The sequence below is a fragment of the Nyctereutes procyonoides genome, unplaced genomic scaffold (genome assembly GCF_905146905.1).
Source record: "Nyctereutes procyonoides isolate TBG_1078 unplaced genomic scaffold, NYPRO_anot_genome, whole genome shotgun sequence".
NCBI lineage: Eukaryota > Metazoa > Chordata > Mammalia > Carnivora > Canidae > Nyctereutes > Nyctereutes procyonoides.
This window is the reverse complement of record NW_026575131.1, coordinates 3,406,143-3,424,599: the sequence shown is the minus strand read 5'-3', so window position 1 is coordinate 3,424,599 and position 18,457 is coordinate 3,406,143. Positions and strand designations below refer to the sequence as shown.

Genomic DNA, 18,457 nt, shown 5'->3' with positions numbered 1-18,457 from the left:
AACTTGGTAACTGGGTGATGTTTTCACATGCAAAAGCAACTTGACCTTGTATCTCACAGGCTCCACAATGCTCCAAAGTCTCCCTCCTCTGTGTCCTCCACCCCTGCCTGTTGGGTTGGGAGTCTGAGGGAGGGAGTGGTGGTACCTGAGCAGTGCGTGTCTGTCGACCCTCCTTCAGGGCCTGCCCTGGCTGTCGGTGGGGCCTGGGCAGGAGGCAGGAGGGGGTGGATTCCGTCTGGGGGTGGGTAGCAATCAGGGATGGCTTCCTAGAGGAGGCAGCAGCACTCTGGGCAGAAGGCTGGGGCATGAGCCAAGGAAGCATCCTCATATCTGGAAACAGAGGGGCCAGACTGTGGGAGGCCTTGACTGCCAAGCCCAGAGTTCGCCCTGAAGGGGGCAGAAGTCAAACTAGCCACTGAAAAATGGCCTCCGGCCTGCGCAGTGTGGACTAACACTTGTTTTAAGCGTTTTATATCGTAACAGCTTTTGACATTTGAAAATCAGGAGATTTCAGGTGAAGGGTGGGTGCCTGTCTTCTCTTGGTGGCTCAGGAAGTCTGGCAGTCCTGGTGGGTTCCCTCCTTGCAACCACAGGTAGAACCCCCAGCAGACCCCCCACACACACACAGAGCACATGCCCTCCAGTTCGCCATCCCCACCCACCCAACTCCCTCACCCCTTCCCATCAGGCGGCCCTGGATGCCCAGTGCCCAGCGCCCCTGCTACCTGTGATTATCCCATTCAGCTGAGGGGGCCCGAAGAGAGTGATGAAGGGGAGGGGGCCTGGTGGACTCTTCACCTGTGGCCAGGGAGAGCAACCGAGTCCAGGAGTCCAGAGCAGGGGCAGAAGGAAAGAGGGAGGCAGGAGGGGAGAGGCTGGGGTCAGGAGACATGGAACACCCACTGATTGAGGTCTGGGCCTCAGCGTGAACAGGAGAGAGAGGGTGACACCCACAGTGGTTCTGCCCAGATGTTCGGTCAACAGTAATCCATTTACCTCGTTGGAAGGTTTTAAGACTCTACGTACAATGAAATCCCAGCTCTGCACCTTCCGCATAGATGACAGAGAGCCCCAACATAACAGACTGGTGAGGATGGCAGGGGGGTGAAGTCAGAGGGTCCCTAGTAATGGCCACGTTGCACTCACTGGGAGGCCTGTCACCTCTGGGTCCCCCAGGGGGATTCACTCCTTCTGTGCCCTTCATCTTCACCCAGAAACACTCCGGATTTGTGCCAGCACACTAGTTGACTATATTGTGTTTCAAAGAAAGCACTCATGTGGTCACTCAACAAACACATATATGTGATTGGCATATGTCATGGAAGTTGCATGGGGTGCAGGACCCAGTTCCTGTCCTTCAGAGCTGACAGGCCGCGGGGAAGCAGGGAAGGGACAGTGGAGTGGAGTTCCAGATGAGATAGGTCCAAAATCTCTGATCTACCGCTTACTAGCTGTGTGACCTTGGGCAAGTCACTTAACCTCTCTGTGCCTCAGTTTTCCCACTTATAAGATGAAAACAGTAGTAGTGTCCACCCCAGGGAGTGCTGTGGAAATGAAATAAGATCATTTAGTGAAGCTTCTAGAGCACTGCCTGGTGCAAATGGAGTGTTCTAAGGATGGCAAGTATTACTGTTTGCTTAGCAGCAATTTACAGAGCACCCACTGTGCACCAGGTACCAGGGATAGAACAGTGATGGAGACAGGCACAGGCCCCTGCCCTTGTGGAGTGGTCAGCACCAGAAGGGTAAACAGGTGAGCAGGGTGGAGTACTGAGGAGCCCCCAGGCGTGGGAGACAGAGCCTCCCGGGGATCATGCTCCCCCTATACTTCCCTGCTCTGAACCTGCCTCAGCTGGCCCCTCCTGGTCACCTGCCAACCAGACCCCCGTGGTCCTTGCAGCGTCTGGAGAGCCTTTGCAAACAGCCTGCCTTCCAAGGCACACTTGCCCTCACTCTCTTGCCAGCTGGTGGGGTGCCTTGGCCTCTCATCTTCTGCTTTCTTTCTGTGAGGAAGGACCCCAGCCCCTTCTACGGGGGTTCTGAGAGGAGCGGGGGACAGTGGGTGGCACTGAGCCAGCGGTCAGCCCTCCAGGGACAGGGGGAAAACCGGTCAGCTTTAAACACACCTGCAGCTCCCCCATGTCTCATGGAGCTCTGTGGTCTGTGGTTCTGCAGAGGCAGCCCGGGGATGATGATCAATTGGTGCCTCGGCTGTGTTAGAGGGGGATTAATTAAAAAGGTGGCTGGGAGATGGATTTCTGGAAACACAGATTGGAAGCCAGTGAAGCTATTGATCTGCCTAATGGGAAGCCGATAGTATCTGAGCGCGCAGATGGCTCTGGCTTAGGGACGTGGCAGTAATCGATGCGGCCCCTTCCCTGCACCGAGATGGGTATTGGGTAGGTGGAGAACACACTGTGGAGGTGCCCCCCAGCCTCCTGGTGGGGCCCCGGCATACTAATTCTGGCTCAGCCAGGGAACCAGCTGTGCTTCTGCTTGGGGTCAGAGGAGCTCCTAGCTGGACAAAGTAACAGATGTCTTGCTGCCTCAGGTGTTATTGTAAAGTTCGATGCAAAATAATAAGTGGGCATGGCACGCGCTGTCCTGAGCACTGGGGACACGGTAGCAAATCCACTGCCCAGAGTCCCGGCCCTCTACAACTCACATTTTAGCAGGTGAGGCACACAGCAAGCAAGTCTGTCTACTACACGGTTCCAGGGAGCATCGAATGTGTGAAGGCCTGGAAAGGGGAGCACCTGGTGGCCTGCAGGGGACAGCTGCAGCCTGTGATATGAATAGGCCATCACCATGGCAACCAACCAATACTCCCCCTCCCAAATTTCAGACCCCCACCCCAGCAGAGAACCACTGACGTGCGCCTGCCCGCTTCCTCCTTACAGAGTCCCTGTGGCTTACGTGTGTTTATGCCTATTTCACAGATGAGCAAACTAAAGCTGAGATGCTCGGCCAGGGCCCAAGGCCACGCGGCGAGGAAATCACGCCTCCGCCTCCGGTGCAGCGCCTCACCCCAGCTGCTGAGTGGGCGTAGCTGTCTCCTTGGCGTCCCCGCTGGTCTGGCCTGTGTGGGCGGTCGCGCTGCCCCCGGTGAGCCGACCATGGACCATCGAGGTGTGGGCAGGGTTTCTCCAGGTCCGGCTGGTGCCTGAGCTCCTGTCTCACTGCACCCCCTCCCTCCCTCCCTAGACTGGGGTCATTTTGAAAGCACTTATTGTGAAATGCTCTCCTGGGATGTGGGTGGGGACGATGGCCAGTGTTAGTCTGTTTATTGATTCCTAGACTTTATAAGGATTTATCTCTGAAACAATAAAATTGAAAGATAGCCTCCGAATTCCTGTCTCCAGCCTGTAGCGCTGCTGTCCCCTGAATTCCATTCAGGCTTGAGCATCCGTGGCTCCTCAGGCACCACCATTGCCCCCTCACCCAGGAGCCTTCTGGGTCTCCGTTTCCTTTCTAGTCTCTTAACAGCCAGGGGGAGCTTTTAAAAGCACAAACAACATCATGGTGCCGGTTCAAAACCCTCCAATGCCTTTTCTTGCATTTTGCATAAAATCCAGGCTCCCTGTCACACGTGCCCTGCCGTCCCCTCCACCTCCTCTTTCTAAAGCATTCCCCTCCAGATGCTCTGTGCTCATTGCAGTGCTTCAGGCACATGGGGTGTTCTGTGGCCTCAGGGCCTTTGCACTTGCCACTCCCTGTCTGAACCACTAGTGCCCCAGGTCTTTGCATGGCTGGTACCTTATCACTGTCCAAGTCTCAGCTCAAACGTCACCTCTCTGAGCACCCCCATGCACCTTCACAGCACTTAGCACCCTCTCAACATAACTTTACTCTGCACCTATGTGCAAGCCTACTGTCTGTCCCCTCCCCCATAGTACCGGGAACTGTCTTTCCTACTTACTACCCAGTCCCAGGACCCAGACCAGGGCTCAGTAAACATTTGTACAATTAATCAATGAACAAAATGTGAGGCTCTGCAAAATTGCAGCCAGAGATAGAACCTGACTTGGCCTGGAATTCTGGGCTTTGCTGGGTTTATCTGCACTTTGTGGCATCATGCCGAGTCTCTGCACCACTCTCTCCGTCTGCCCCAAACCACTGACCTGAGGATAGGTAGCCCTGTGGTCTCCCCAGCTCCCTGGCTCAGGGAGATGTCACGGAGGTGGGTCTGCACTGAAAGCCCAAGCGGTCTGTGTGGCCTTGCCCTGGGGCACCAACCCCAGCAGAGGAAGCACCTCCACCCCAGAGGTTAGGAACTTGAGGATGAAGGTTCACCAGGCAGGTAAGGAGAGAGGGCAGAGTGTTCAGGACAGAGGAAACGGTGTTCAAAAGGCCTAGATGCAGGACAGGTAGGGTACAAACAAAGCAGAGGGAAAAGCCAGCCCCGCCTTGTTTTGGGAGGAGGGCCCTGGTGTTGGTCTGCCTTCTTTGATCCCTGTGCCCCTCTCCGGGAGGAGTCTGGTGGATCTTCACTCAAGGTCATGGGAAAGTCTTCTCCTGGGGCCACTGTACCAGCCTCCCCCCTGCTCTCTCTGCTCCTGCCCTTGCCACCCCCAGGTCTCTGCGCAGAGGCAGAGTGGCCCTTCTTGTCCTCTCTCAGACCCTCCCAAGGCCACCGGAGGCCTACACCAGCCGGTCCTCTGACTCCTCTCTCCCCATACTCTTCCTGTCACTCCCTCTGCACCAGCCACACTGGGCTCCTCACTGAGCCTGGAACACACCAGGCATGCTCCTGCCTCAGGACCTTTGCACATGCTATACCCTCTGCCAGGAACCCTGGGATACAATCACCTCCTTCACTGAACAGTTCGGCTTTAAAGGAGAGACAAGTGAGTGGGGCATGAACAGTGAACACTTTGAGGTTGCAAGGACGTTCCTGGGATCCGAAGCTGCTGCAAGGGGGACCTTTTTGGAAACACCAATACCTGTTTTTCTAAGCCTTAGGGCCAAGGAGCCCTCTGGGAGCTAGGGCCCCAGGGTGACCTGGAAGAGTCCATTCACCTCGGCCTGGTTAATCTCTTCTGCTTCTAGAATATTGAGCTCCACCTTTGACACAAGTTAAGTGGGGGCCCCGAGGGCTATCGATGTGTGTCCGACACTCGGGCCTGGGATCACCACTACCCGTGAGCCCTGCTGAGTGGAAGTCCATGGTGACCTCTGTGTCCACCCAAGTAACCCAAGCCTGAAAAGTGTCCCACTAGCGTCGAGATGATGCAATTCTTAGTGATTCTAAACAGTCAGGTCCCCAGGAAATGCAGGCCTGCACACCTGAAACGTCATTGCTCACACCCCACCAAGTACCTTGCAGCAGCCCCTGGTTGGAGTCTGATCCAGCCCACATGCCTAATTCTGGCGCCAACTTCCCCAGATGGCTTGGTCGGCTCCCCCTTCCCACCCCTCCCAGGGCTGCACAGGGTGGCCCCCCAGCTGGCAGGCACAGGCGGGCTAGTCCAGCGGCCACCTGGGCCTGGACCCAAAACCCCGCTCAGGTCTCTGCTCAAGTGTTCCCTTCTACCCCCTGTCCCCATCTTGTCCCAATTCCTTTTTGTTCATGGCACTGATGACTACCCAACATATGACATGCTTAGTCTGTAACAGCCTGGTTGACGTGTCATTTACATACTATAAAGTGCACCCATTTAAAGCATGCATTTTAGTTGATTTAGTGTATTCAGAGTTGTGTAACCATCACCACTATCTAATTTTGGAATATTTTCATCGCCTGTAAGCCTGTACCATCAGCAGCCATTCCCCATTCCCCCCACCTCCCAAGTCCCTGGCAACCACTTACCCATTTTCTGTCTCTGAGGATTTGCCCATCCTGGACATTCACATAAATGGGACTATATGCTCTGTGGTCTTTGTGACTGGCCCCTTCCTTCCCTCCTTCCTTCCTTCCTTCCTTCCTTCCTTCCTTCCTTCCTTCCTCCTTTCCTTCCTTTTTTTAAAGATTTTTTATTTATTTTAGAGAGCGTGCATGCTCATGAGCAGGGGAAGGGGCAGAGGGAGAGAGTCTTCAGGCAGCCTCCCTGCTGAGCACAGAACTGGATGCCGGGGCTCAGTCTCACAACCCGTAAGATCATGATCTGAACCGAAACCAAGAGTCGGACACTTAACCGACTGAGTCGCCCAGGCACCCCAAGACTGACTTCTTTCATGTAGCAAAGTATTATTTTTATTTTTATTTTTTTAAGATTTTATTTATTTATTCATGAGAGGCACAGAGAGAGAGAGAGGCAGAGACACAGGCAGAGGGAGAAGCAGGCTCCCTGTGGGGAGCCCCATGCGGGACTTGATCCTGGGACTCCCGGATGATGCCCTGAGCCAAAGGCAGACGTTCAACCACTGAGCGAGCCTCCCAGGCATCCCAAAATCATCCATCTCCTCCTACCTCAGGGCCTTGGCACTGCTGGTCCTTTTGCCATGAACGTTCTTCCCCGGATATCTCTGTGGCTCCCCGCCCCACCCCCGTCCTTAGCAAGGTCTGCCCCAACCCCTGTGTAAGTGGGTAACTCTTGCCCAATTCCCAGCCCTTTGGACCTTACCAACTTTGCTTTTCTTCAGTGACCCTAGCTCCCTCTGACATTCTGGCTCTTCCTATGATTCTGGTATCAGCCTCCCCAGAACTCAGGGACCTAGTCTTGCTCTCTGCTGTGCTCTCAGAATGGCTGCATGTGATGATAGTTGCTCACTCAGTGTTGGCTGAATGAAGCAATCCTGGGGTCTCCTGGCATCCCCTTCACCCTATTCAGAGCCAGCATAGGGCCTGGTGAGGCCATGGGCCACCTTGGGGCAGGCAGATGTCAGGGGCACCATCCCCCTTGCGTCTCTAGAAGCCTCTACAGTGCTCAGGGCTCCAGGGGCTGAGGCCAGCAGGCCTTCACGTGTCTGGGGCCTTCCGTGCCTCTGAGGAGCAGCTGGGCCACTCCTACAACACCATGGAGCTGGCCGCGAGGAGAAGGGCTGCAAACAGGGCTTGTGCTCCAGCCTTCCCCAGTGATAAATGGCTGATAATTAATGTTGGACCGGCACGTTATTAATCAATTTAAAGTTGAGTGCGCAGCCAGAAGCGATTCCAAGAAAAAAAATGTTCAGCCCCACATCCTCCTCATCCTTACTCATCAATCACCAATTTTGCAAGCAGCTTATTAAAATGTAGAGAAGAGCGTGGCTGGAGAAATAAAAGGCCCTTAAAGACCCAGAGATGGTTTATCAGGATTTTGGAGATGTGGATCTAGAGAGTGGGGGGTGGGGGCAGAGCTGAGGGGCCCCAGCCCTGTTTCACAGAGGGAGGGGCTAAAGCTAGAGCCTCAAAGGTGAAGGGCCGTGGTGTGAAATCCAGAAGTGTCAATGCTGGCCCAGGAGCTAGAGCCCCTGGCTGCAGGAGCTGGGGTTGCCTGGCGGGCCACCAAGCAGAGCCGGCCACCAAGCAGAGCCAAGAGCCCATTGGACGGCTTAGTGACCCGAGGGCCCTGGGGCCATCTCCAAATGCAGGGCAGGCGAAGAGCATTGCTTTGTAGTTTGGCAGATCCGGATTCAAATCCCAGGTCTTCTCCCAACCAGTGGTATGGAGGGTGAGTCACCTGCTCTCGCTGATGTCCTGTCCTCAGTGTCCTCCTGAGCTGTGAGAAAAGCAGACCCCCCCCTCAAAGGTTTGCAAAGGTGAAGGGAGGCCGTGTACACAAAAGCCTGGGAGACATGAGGCACAGAGCAAATGCTCAGTAAATGGCAGCTATCTCTGCAGGCCCAGCACTGGTCACCGAGCACAGCTGGGGGTGCTTCTGTACCTCCCTAGGGCATGAAAACAATGTTCAGAGACAAGAGCCAAGCAGGTTTGCCCTTTGCCTGGGCAGTCTTTCAAAGCATCAAGAGGCTGCATGCTTTTGCTCATTCTGTTTCTTTTCTGGGAGGGTGCCTTCTTTACTTCTCACCTTCCTCCCAGGGAACTCCTATGCATCCTTCAAAACCCACCTCATAGGGTACCTCCTCTGTGCTGCCTTCCCAGTACTGAGTCAGTTTCTTTCTTGCCTTCTATGTTGCAGACATACCTGATTCTTGCTAGATTATGAATCCCTTGTGGAAAGGGTCCGTGCTTTATGCAGCCTCGTGTGTAGTGATACAATAAATTGTACCAGATGAATAACTAAAGGGATGAGTGAATAAATGAATGAACGCTTACCCCTGTCCTGATATCACTTAGAGGCCTGCCCCTCACTACCCTCTGCCTCCAAGACTGGGAACTTCCCAAGAACCAGAGCCTGCCCGAGAGGCCTTGTCTTTGTCTCCCACTGCCCAGGTTGGTTCTTGGCACATACTAGGTACTCAAAAGATGTCCGAGTGGCTGAGAAGGAAAAGAGGAGCCAGGAAAGCCGAGCTCATGTTTAGTAAGCACCCACTAAGAGCCAGGGGTGATGCTGGTCATGTTTGCCTGTAAGATCCTTTCTTGGCCTCCTACCAAGCCCATCGCACAGATGTGGGGACTGAGGCAGAGGGCCCAAATATGTGGAGGAAGCCGAATTTAAATTGCAGAGTCTGACCGACTCTTGAGAGCTGTTGCCACTCCGTCACGATGCCTTCCAAAGGCATTCATTCGTGCACATGTGAATTAATGAGTGGCCTGATAAATGAACCTACTACTGAGTCCTCAGGGGAAGCTTGCTGCTTCCCTCCTCTATCTCAGTCCAGGCCCTCTGCCTTCTGCCCAGGCCTTTCTCCTGTAAAGCTGGCTCAGCACTTTTATTTGGGGCTGGAGAATGAGACCCGCCCCGCCCCGTCCTTTGTGGGGCTCCCCCCTCCCTGCAGATTTTCCTGCAGCCCCTCCTCCTGCCCCCCTACCTTTCCCTGCTCTGCAGCTGCAGCTGCTGGCCCCTCCCGCTCCCCTGCCAATCAGCCCCCCATTGTCCTGCCACATCTGGAGTGCTCTGCAAATTGCCAGCCCCAAAAGGCTCACTCAGCATCCTCTGCAAGAAGACGGCCACGCTTCATTCACAAACACTAGTTCCTAAAAGGCTGGTGATTGTGTCCTCAGCGTCCCCACTGGGCCTACCTGGAGACTTGGAGTGGCAGAAAAAGCCCCAGATGGCTGGGGAAAGAGGGGGTGTCCATGATTCTCATTGAGCAGGAAGTGGGCTTGGCATCAGGGAGGTGCAGGACATGCATTAAGTAGGGAACACATTTTCTAAAATACCCTTTCCTCCTCTGGCTCCCAAAGCCTGTGCTCCTGCCTCCCTGAGGGGTAGTGTCTCCCTAGCGGGGTGGCATGGATGTCACTGGGAAGGCTATTGATACCCCAAGGGCTGGGTCTGCCTCAGGTTCTGGTTCAAGAGGTGGACCTTCTATGCCTTGGTCAGGGAACCACGAGGGGGCTTTAGGAGGGCAGGACCCCACCCAGCTGGGCTCGCCTCTGGGGAAGGCAGCCTTCACACGCAGCCCGGGGCCCCCCAGGGACAGGGGTGGAGGCAGCCTCCGGCTCTCGTTCACCTGTGGAGCATCTTTACGGAGCTGCATGCAGTAAGCCAAGAGCCAGGGGAGGAGGAGGGAAGGTGCTCAGAGGAAGAGACCTGTTCCTGGTCCCAGCTTGCATGGATGACCATGGTGGCCACCATGGTAAACCGGCAGCAGTGCGCCCCTTCTGAGCCCCTGCTATGCAGCAAGCACAGAACACCTCCTCTCTTAGCATGTGATTTGACATCATTGAAGGCTTTGTTCATGAACAATCTAAATCTGTGCCCCTGCTGCCCCCTGCTTCCTGGGGACGTAATCATTGAACTGAGCTCCCGCTCTTCCTGAGTTTCCAGGGGAGGCCCAGAGAGGTCAGGCGCTCTACCCCAGGTCACACAGCTTAGCAGATACAGAACTCACTGGGAGAAGGCCCTGGAGTCACTGGAGTCGGCTGGCCTGAGTTCAGTCCCTGGGCCCTCTGACCAGCAGTGTGGCCAGCGGCTGAACCCTAACTTCACTGTCCTCAGTTTCCACTTCTGTCCTGTGGGCCTGAGGAGAGAAGAAAGAGGCTGCTGTGACCACATGCACTCAGCTCCCCATCATGGGCCTGGGTGCTTCTCTGCTGCCACCTGGTCACGGCCAACCCGAAAGCAAGGTTGACGCCACCCCTGCACCCATGGAGCCGAAGAGGAACCCGAGGGTCAGGGTGAGGCAGTTCCCCAGGGCCACGCAGTGGCCATCCCCTCCCAACACGTTGCTTTTGCTCTGGAAGCTGTCGTCAGAGGCTCCTGCTCCTTGGGGACGGTGTGCAGCTGTGCTCACCCTGAGCCTCGTGTCAGATCTGCGGTGGGTCTTCCTGAGCAGAGGAAGGGCAAGGCCCGTCTCTTCGTCCCTCGCAGGGAGGTGGCAGGCAGGCCCCCAGATGCCTTGCATTAAAATACGCAAGCATTGGGGGATCCCTGGGTGGCGCAGCGGTTTGGCGCCTGCCTTTGGCCCAGGGCCCGATCCTGGGGACCCGGGATCGAATCCCATGTCGGGCTCCCGGTGCATGGAGCCTGCTTCTCCCTCTGCCTGTCTCTGCCTCTCTCTCTCTCTCTCTCTGTCTGTGTGACTAGCATAAGTAAATAAAAAACTTATTAAAAAAATAAAATAAAATACGCAAGCAAAACGGACACTGGAAATTGATAAATGCTGGATGAGTGTGCTCAAGGTCGGATGTGGTGGCTCACCAGGGGCTGCTCAGCCCCCCTCCCCGGGCTCTCAGAGACAGACTCTGCTGAGGGACGCCGGGGGACTTAGGACCTGGCTGGGGGTCACTGAGACATGACAGTACCTGAGTGGGGCCTTCGAGTCTGACTTAGTGCATGGGTGAGGCCACCAAAGGCTGACTCAGGACCTGGGTGGAGCCAAAATAATTCCAGGTAATGAGCCAGAGACAAGACCTTTGGGGACTGGAAAGGACATTGCCTGGGCAGTCGGGGGGGGGGGGGGGGGGAGTGGGAGGGGCCTCAGAGCATGTGACATTGAGCCAAGAACTCAGGGATGTAAGGAGCCAGCTTTGGGACTGGGAAGCAGAGGGAGCAAGTCCAAAGGCCTTGGAGCTTAAGAAGTTTACGATTTATAGGATGGAAAGAAGAACAGCATGCCTGGAGCAGAGGGAGAGAGGGGCTGAGGGTTGGGAGGTGAGCCCAGAGGGGTAACCTGGGGCCAGAGCATGTAGGGCCGTGTTGGTGAACTGTGTTCTACCCACAGGGTTGGGGAAGGGTGTGCAGACAAAGCACCACTGACCCTTAGGAACGTGAGGGAGCAGAAGGAATTTGGGTTGTCAGAGAAGAGAGAAGGAGAGGGCACTGTAGCCAGGGAATAAGGCAGGGGCATGGACTTGGGGGAGGGCAGTGGCCTGGTGGGCTGGCTGGGGGAGAGCCAGGTCCTTGGGGCCTCTCTGGAGCTCCTGGGGTACCAAGGATTTTGCAGGCAACTCTTCCTAGGACTTTGTAGCAGCCATGCACTGCCCTCTGCTGGGGCCTCTGAGTATTACACCCCATGACACTGGGATTAGACCAAGCCCAGAACTTGGCTGAGAACTTCATTGGAACCATCCCTGAGACCCAGGGTCCTCAGGGCTGGCGGGGCCTCCCAAGGTCTCCTCCTGGCCCTAACAGATGCTTGCTTTCTTAGCCCTAGGGACAGGGGGCTCACTCCCTTTTGTGATCTTCTCCAACCCTGTACAGCACAGATCAGCTTGACCCCAGGAAGAGTTGCAGGTGGCTACCTCCTGGTTGCAGCTCTGCCCCCTGGCTTTCAGGGCTGCCTGCAGGGCCTAGGGTGCTGTACTGCCCGCCACCGTGCTGCCCTGCTCCAGTTCTTCCAGACCCTGCTCAACCTAGCCTCATTCCTGTCCATCTTCCATGTGGGAGCTCCTGACCAGAGACCTGTCAGGAGCTCCAAACAGCTGAGGCCCTTGTAGAGGAGGTGGCTTTCTCGGGACGATCCCTGCAGATCTCCCAAGTGCACCTGTGATCTATTTTCTATGTCAGAGCACTCAGTTTCCCTGGATCCAGAAGCAGGCTGACTGACGATGGGCCAGGACTTGAGGACTGGCTGGATGTGAACAAGAGGGTGAGCGACCGACTCAGAGAGGCCGGCCAAGGTGAAGCTGGGGCTTCTCTGGAACATCAGGGGCCTGTCTCACATGGGGCTTCTGGGACCTTCCATGACCCAGCCCCTGCTTCTGCAGTAGCCACGAAGGAGGGCATTCTCAGGGGGGCCCAGAAGAAAGTAGAGGAGGGAGGGAAGTTTGCTGGCTTGGTGGTGAAGGAAGAGGACCAATCACTCAAGTAAAAAGCCCAGCGACTTCATCCGTCCTGTAAGCAGACTCACTCATTTGTTCATTCATCACATATTTTCTGAGTACAAGCATACCTCTCATTTTATTGCACTTTGCAAATACTGCTATTTTTTTTAACAATTGATGGTTCGTGGCATCTGTGGGTGCCATTTCTACTACAGCACTTGCTCACTTCGTGTCTCAGTGTCACATTTTTTAAAGATTTTATTTATTCATTCATGACAGACACAGACAGAGAGGCAAAGACACAGGCAGAGGGAGAAGCAGGCTCCATGCAGGGAGCCCTATGTGGGACTTGAGCCCAGGACCCTGGGATCATGATCTGAGCCAAAGGCAGATGCTCAACCACTGAGCCACCCAGGTGTCCCTCTGTGCCACATTCTGGTAATTCCTGCAGTATTTCAAATGTTTTCATTATCATTGTATCTATTATGGTGATCTGTGATCTTTGAGGTTGCTGCTGTGGCTGTTTTTGGAGAGCCATGAACTGTGTCCATGTAACATGGGGGGAATTTAATCAATGAGTGTGTGTGTTCTGACTGCTGCACTGACGGGCCATTCCCCGCCCTCCCTTCCTCTCCCCGGGCTTCCCTGTTCCCTGACACACAATAATATAGAAAGCAAGCCAGGTAATGACCCTATAGTGTCCTCTAACTGTACAAGTGACACAAAGAGTCGCATGTCTCTCACATTATATCAAAAGCTAGAAGTGACTCAGTTCATTGAGTAAGGCATGTCGAAAACTGAGATAGACGGAATGTTTGGCCTCTTACACCAAACAGTCAAGTCTTGAATGCAAAGGAAAAGTTTGTGAAAGAAATTAAAAGTGCTACTCCAGTGAACACATGATAAGAAAGTGAAACAGCCTCATTGCTGATAGGAAGAAGGTTTTAGTGGTCTGGAGGGAGGATCACACCAGCCACAACATTCCGTTAAGCCAGAGCCTAATGGAGGCAAGGCCCTCTTTAATTCCGTGAAGACTGAGACAGGTGAGCAAGCTGCAGAAGAGAAATGTGAAGCTAGCAGAGGTGGTTGCTGAGGGTTAAGGAAGAAACCGTCTCTGTAACATGAAAGTGCAAAGTGAAGCAGCAGGTGCTGATATAGAAGCTACAGCAAGTCATCCAGAAGATCTAGCTGAGATCATTAATGAAGGTGGCTTCACTAAACAGATTTTCAACGTAGATGAAACAGCCTTCTGTTGGAAGAAGATGCCATCTGGGGCTTTCATAGCTACAGAAGAGAAGTCAGTGCCTGGCTTCAAAGCTTCAAAGGACGGGCTCTCTTATTAGGGGCTAATGCAGTTGGTGACTTGAAGTTGAAGCCAGTGCTCATTTACTATTTGAAAATCCCAGGGCCCTTAAGAATTATGCTAAATCTCCTCTGCCTGTGCTCTATAAATGGAACAACAAAGCCTGAATGACAGCACTTCTCTTTGCATGGTTTATTGAAAAATTTTAAGCCCACTGTGGAGACCTACTGCTCAGAAAAGAAGATTCCTTTTTAAATATTACTGCTCATTGACAAGGTACCTAGTCACCCAAGAGCTCTGATGAAAATATATGAGATTAATGTTTTCACCCCTATGAATACATCCATTCTGCATTCCATGGATCAAAGAGTCATTTAGATTTCAAGGCTTACTGTTTAAGAAATACATTTCATAAGGTTATAATGGCCACAGACAGTGATTCCTCTGGTGGATCTGGGCAATGTGAATTAAAAACCTTCTGGAGGATTTACCATTCTAGATGCCATGAAGAACATTCATGATTCATGGAAGAGGTCAAAGTATCTGTATGAATAGGAGTTTGGAAGAAGTTGATTCCAACCCTTATGGATGACTTTGAGGGGCTCAAGACTTCAGGGGAGGAAGTCACTGCAGATGTGGAGGAAATAGCAAGAGAACTAGAAGCAGAGCCTGAAGAATTGCTACAATCTCATGATAAAACCTTAACAGATGGGGAGTTGCTTCTTATGGATGAGCAAAGGAAGTAGCTTCTTGAGATGGAACCTACTGCTGGTGGAGATGTTGTGAAGATTATTGAAATGACAACAGAGGGTTAAGAATCTGACATAAACTGTTTGATAAAGTGATGGTGGAGTTTGAGAAGATGGACTCCAATTTTGAAAGATATTCTACTGGGGGTAAAATGCTATCAAACAGCGTCACATGCTACAGAGAGATGGTTCATGAAGGGTCAGTAGATGAGGCGAACTTCAATGTCGTCTTATTTTGAGAAACTGCCACAGCCACCCCAGCCCTCAGCAACCACCACCCCGATCAGTCCTCAGCCATCAACACTAAGGCAACACCCTCTACCAGCAAAAAGTTTTGACTAGCTGAAAGCTCAGATGATAGTTAGCTTTTTCTGGCAATTACATATTTAAATAAAGGTTTGTTCATTGTCGTTTTTTCTTTTTTTAAAAAAAGATGTTATTTATTTATTCATGAGAGAGAGGCAGAGACATAAGCAGGGGGAGAAGGGGAGCCCGATGCAGGACTGGATCCCAGGACCCCGGGACCACAACCTGAGCCAAAGGCAGATGCTCAACCACTGAGCCACCCAGGCATCCCTGTAGGCTGTTTTTTTTAGACGCAATATTATCACACACAAGCTTGATAGACAGTAGTGTAGTTGACTCGAACAACACGGGTTTGAACTGTGTGGGTCCACTTACATACGGATTTTCTAAGTGCAGCACTGTAGATGTTTTTTTTCTTCTTTATCGTTTTCTTAATAATGTTTATTTTTTCCTCTAGCTTACTTTATTGGAAGAATATAGTGTGTAATAGATACGACATATAACATATGTGTCAATCAACTCTTTATGTTATCGGTAAGACTTCTGGTCAACAGTAGGATATTAGTAGTTAAGTTTTAGGAGAATCAAAAGTTACATGTAGATTTTCAACTGCATGGGGCTTAGAGCCCCTAACACCCCCCACCCCCCTATCATTCAAGAGTCAACTGTGTAGTGTAAACATAACTTTCCTATGTGCTGGGAAACCAAAAAATTCATTTGACTCACTTTGTTGCAATGTTTGCTTTATTGTCATGGTCTGGAGCCCAACCAGCCGTATCTGAGGTGTGCCTACTGTGTGCAAGGCACCATTCAAAGCCTTGATGCTGTCAGTGAATAACTGAACAGAATCTCCTTATGGAGTCTCTATCTGAATGAGGGAAACAATCAGTAAACAAACGAAATGTTTTCAGAGACTAATAAGTGCTGTGAAGATAGTAGCTTGGAATGATGGGGTGGATGATGTCAGGGACAGGTGGGCTGGGACTCCTCTCTTAGAAAACAGACACCTGCATGATGAGAAGAGCCAGCCAGGTGAACATCCCAGGCAATGTATTATACATACAGCTGCCCCGGACCGCCCAAAATCCACATATAGCTTCTGATTCCCCAGAAACTTCTCTACACATAGCCTGGTGTTGACCAAAAGCTTTACAGATAATATCAACATTGCATGTTATATGTATTATATACTATATTCTCACAATAAAGTAAACTAGAGGGAAAAAAACGTTACAGAAAATGAATCAGTGGCTGCCAGAGGGGACAGGGTGGGGTGTGTGAAATAGGCAAAGGGATTAAGAGGTGCAATCTTCCAGTTATAAGACAAATAAACCACAGAGGTGGGGGCAACTGGGTGGCTCAGTGGTTGAGCATCTGCCTTCAGCTCAGGGTGTGATCCCAGGGTCCTGGGATCGATCGAGTCCCATATCAGGTTCCCCGCAGGAAGCCTGCTTCTCCCTCTGCCTGTGTCTCTGCCTCTCTCTGTGTGTCTCTCATTAATAAATAAATAAAATCTTTAAGAAAAAATAAAAAGTCGCAGAGGTGAAAGTACAGCATGGAGGTAGTCAAATAACATGGAATTACCATTGCATGGTGACAGGTGGTGACCACACTTCTCATGGTGAGGACTGTGTCATGTAGAGAATTCTCAGATCACTGTGTGGCACACCTGAAACATACACTCTAACGTTGTACATCGACTCTTTACCTCAATAATACATTTTTTAAAAAGGGGGACCCCATATCCACTAACAGTCACCCCCATGCCCACTCTCCCCTTAGCCCCTGGCAACCGCTCATCTAATTCCTGTCTGTATGAATTTGCCTCTTCTGAACATTTCACATAAATGGAATCTTACAACCTGTGGCCTTTTGTGATGAGCTTCTTTCATTGAGCATCATGTTTTTAAGGCTCATCCGTGGTGTGATGGGTGTCAGTACTTTGCTCCTTCTAATGGCCAAGTCATGTTCCATTGTATGTATATGACACACTTTATCCACTCATCAGTCGATGGACACTTGGGTCCTTTCCACTCTTTGGCTATTTTGGGCAGTGCTGCTGTGGACATTCACGTACGGGTTCTTATGGCTTCCAGATCCTGTGCGCACGTACCTCAGAGCGGAGTGGCTGGGTCCTGTGGTGACTCTGTGTATAACATTTTGAGGATCCAGCAGGCTGTTTTCCGCAGTGGCTGCCACATTCACGTTGCCGCCAGAGTGTGTGCAGTTCCTGCTTCTCCACATCCTCCCAACACTTGTTGCTGTGTGTTTTTTATTTTAGCCGTCCTGGTGGGTAAGGAGTAGTTTCTCACTGTGGCTTGGATTTGCATTTTCCTGATGACAGGTGATACTGAGCATCTTCTCGTGTGCTCATTGGCCATTTGTATAACTTCTCTGGAGAAATATCTGTTCAGAGTCTCTGCCCACATTTGCTTGTTTTTTTTAAATTTATTTTTATTATTTTTTATTCATGAGGGACACACAGAGAGGCAGAGACACAGGCAGAGGGAGAAGCAATCTCCTTGTGGGGAACCTGATGCAGGACTCTACCCCAGGACCCCAGGATCATGACCTGAGCCAAAGGCAGACATTCAATCACTGAGCCACCCAGGCGTCCCTTTGCTTGTTTTTGAACACAAAAACCAATCCCTGCACAGGAAGCCTAATAGAAACGGTCACCTTTATGAACAGAAGTCATGGAGCTAAGGGCAGAGTAGAGAGGTGAGGACCAGACTTTTCACCATAAACCTTTTGCATTTCGTACTTTGGAATCCTGCATAATGTGCTAGGCAAGGACATGTTTAAAGAGCAAATGTGAACAAAAGTAACAGCATGCAGTCATCCAAACCAGCATTTGGCAGCCCCTGGAAGGGATATCTGAAGCTCAATTCAAGAAACCCATTTGGCTCCTGGCCAGCGTGGGGTCCCCCTTCCCTGCACAAGGCCCTCATCTGGGTCACTCACTCAACCAGGAGGGAGCTCCCTGGATTTTCCTCCTGTGCAGATCGTTGTCCTGCCATGCCCCCTCGGCTGCATCTTACATTAAAAACCCCTATGGGTGACGGCAATAGGAATCAAGCACAGGAGATAGAGCAATGTGGGCCCTGAGATGGGCAAGGACAGTGTGGTCCCACATGCTGCCCTGGCCATGGGGCAGGAGGACAGTGGAGGCAGTCCCAGCCATTCTGCCTTTGGTGTCCTTGGCCAAGCATTGCTGGGTGTGAGCCTCGGGGACCCTAGGTTCCAGATCAGAGCTCTCTAGTCAGCCCTTACCAGTCACAGGGTGTGAGGCTCCGTAGTGTGTCCCCCTCACACTCAGCAGAGTGCCCAGGACATTTGGTGGCCAGGAAATGTGTATTGAGCAAAGGAGCCCCGGGCAGCGGTATGGGGAGGAGGTGTGGGCCAGAGGAGGACCTGTGGTCTGTGCCAGGACCTACCCTGACAGAGGCCTGTGGCATCCTCACCCTCTGCACCTCATAGGCTGCAGGGAGGCTCACAGCCAGCAGTGGCGGCAGATGCAGACACGGAGCCTTCTCCATAGGGCTTCTCCATGGGGCTCACTGTGGAGCTCTGCTTCGAGCCCACATTCCATTCAGTCACTCACTGAGAGCACCTACAATGTCCCAAACTCTGGGAATGCAGCAGTCAACAAAACAGAGAGAAACCTTGTCTTTGGGGCACCTGGGTGGCTGAGTGGTGGAGCATCTGCCTTTGGCTCAGGTTGTGATCCCGGAGTCCTGGGATCAAGTGCTGCATCGGGCTCCTGCATGGAGCCTGCTTCTCCTTCTGCCTATGTCTCTGCCTCTCTCTGTGTGTCTCTCAGGAATAAATAAATTAAAAATCTTGA

General features: G+C 52.3%; 1 protein-coding gene across 1 annotated transcript in view; it reads left to right on the top strand.

Annotated features, from left to right (window-relative positions):
* Positions 1–18,457, top strand: part of IQSEC1 (IQ motif and Sec7 domain ArfGEF 1) — a 376,008-nt gene that overhangs the window by 177,709 nt on the left and 179,842 nt on the right. The gene's annotated exons all lie outside the window — the stretch shown is intronic.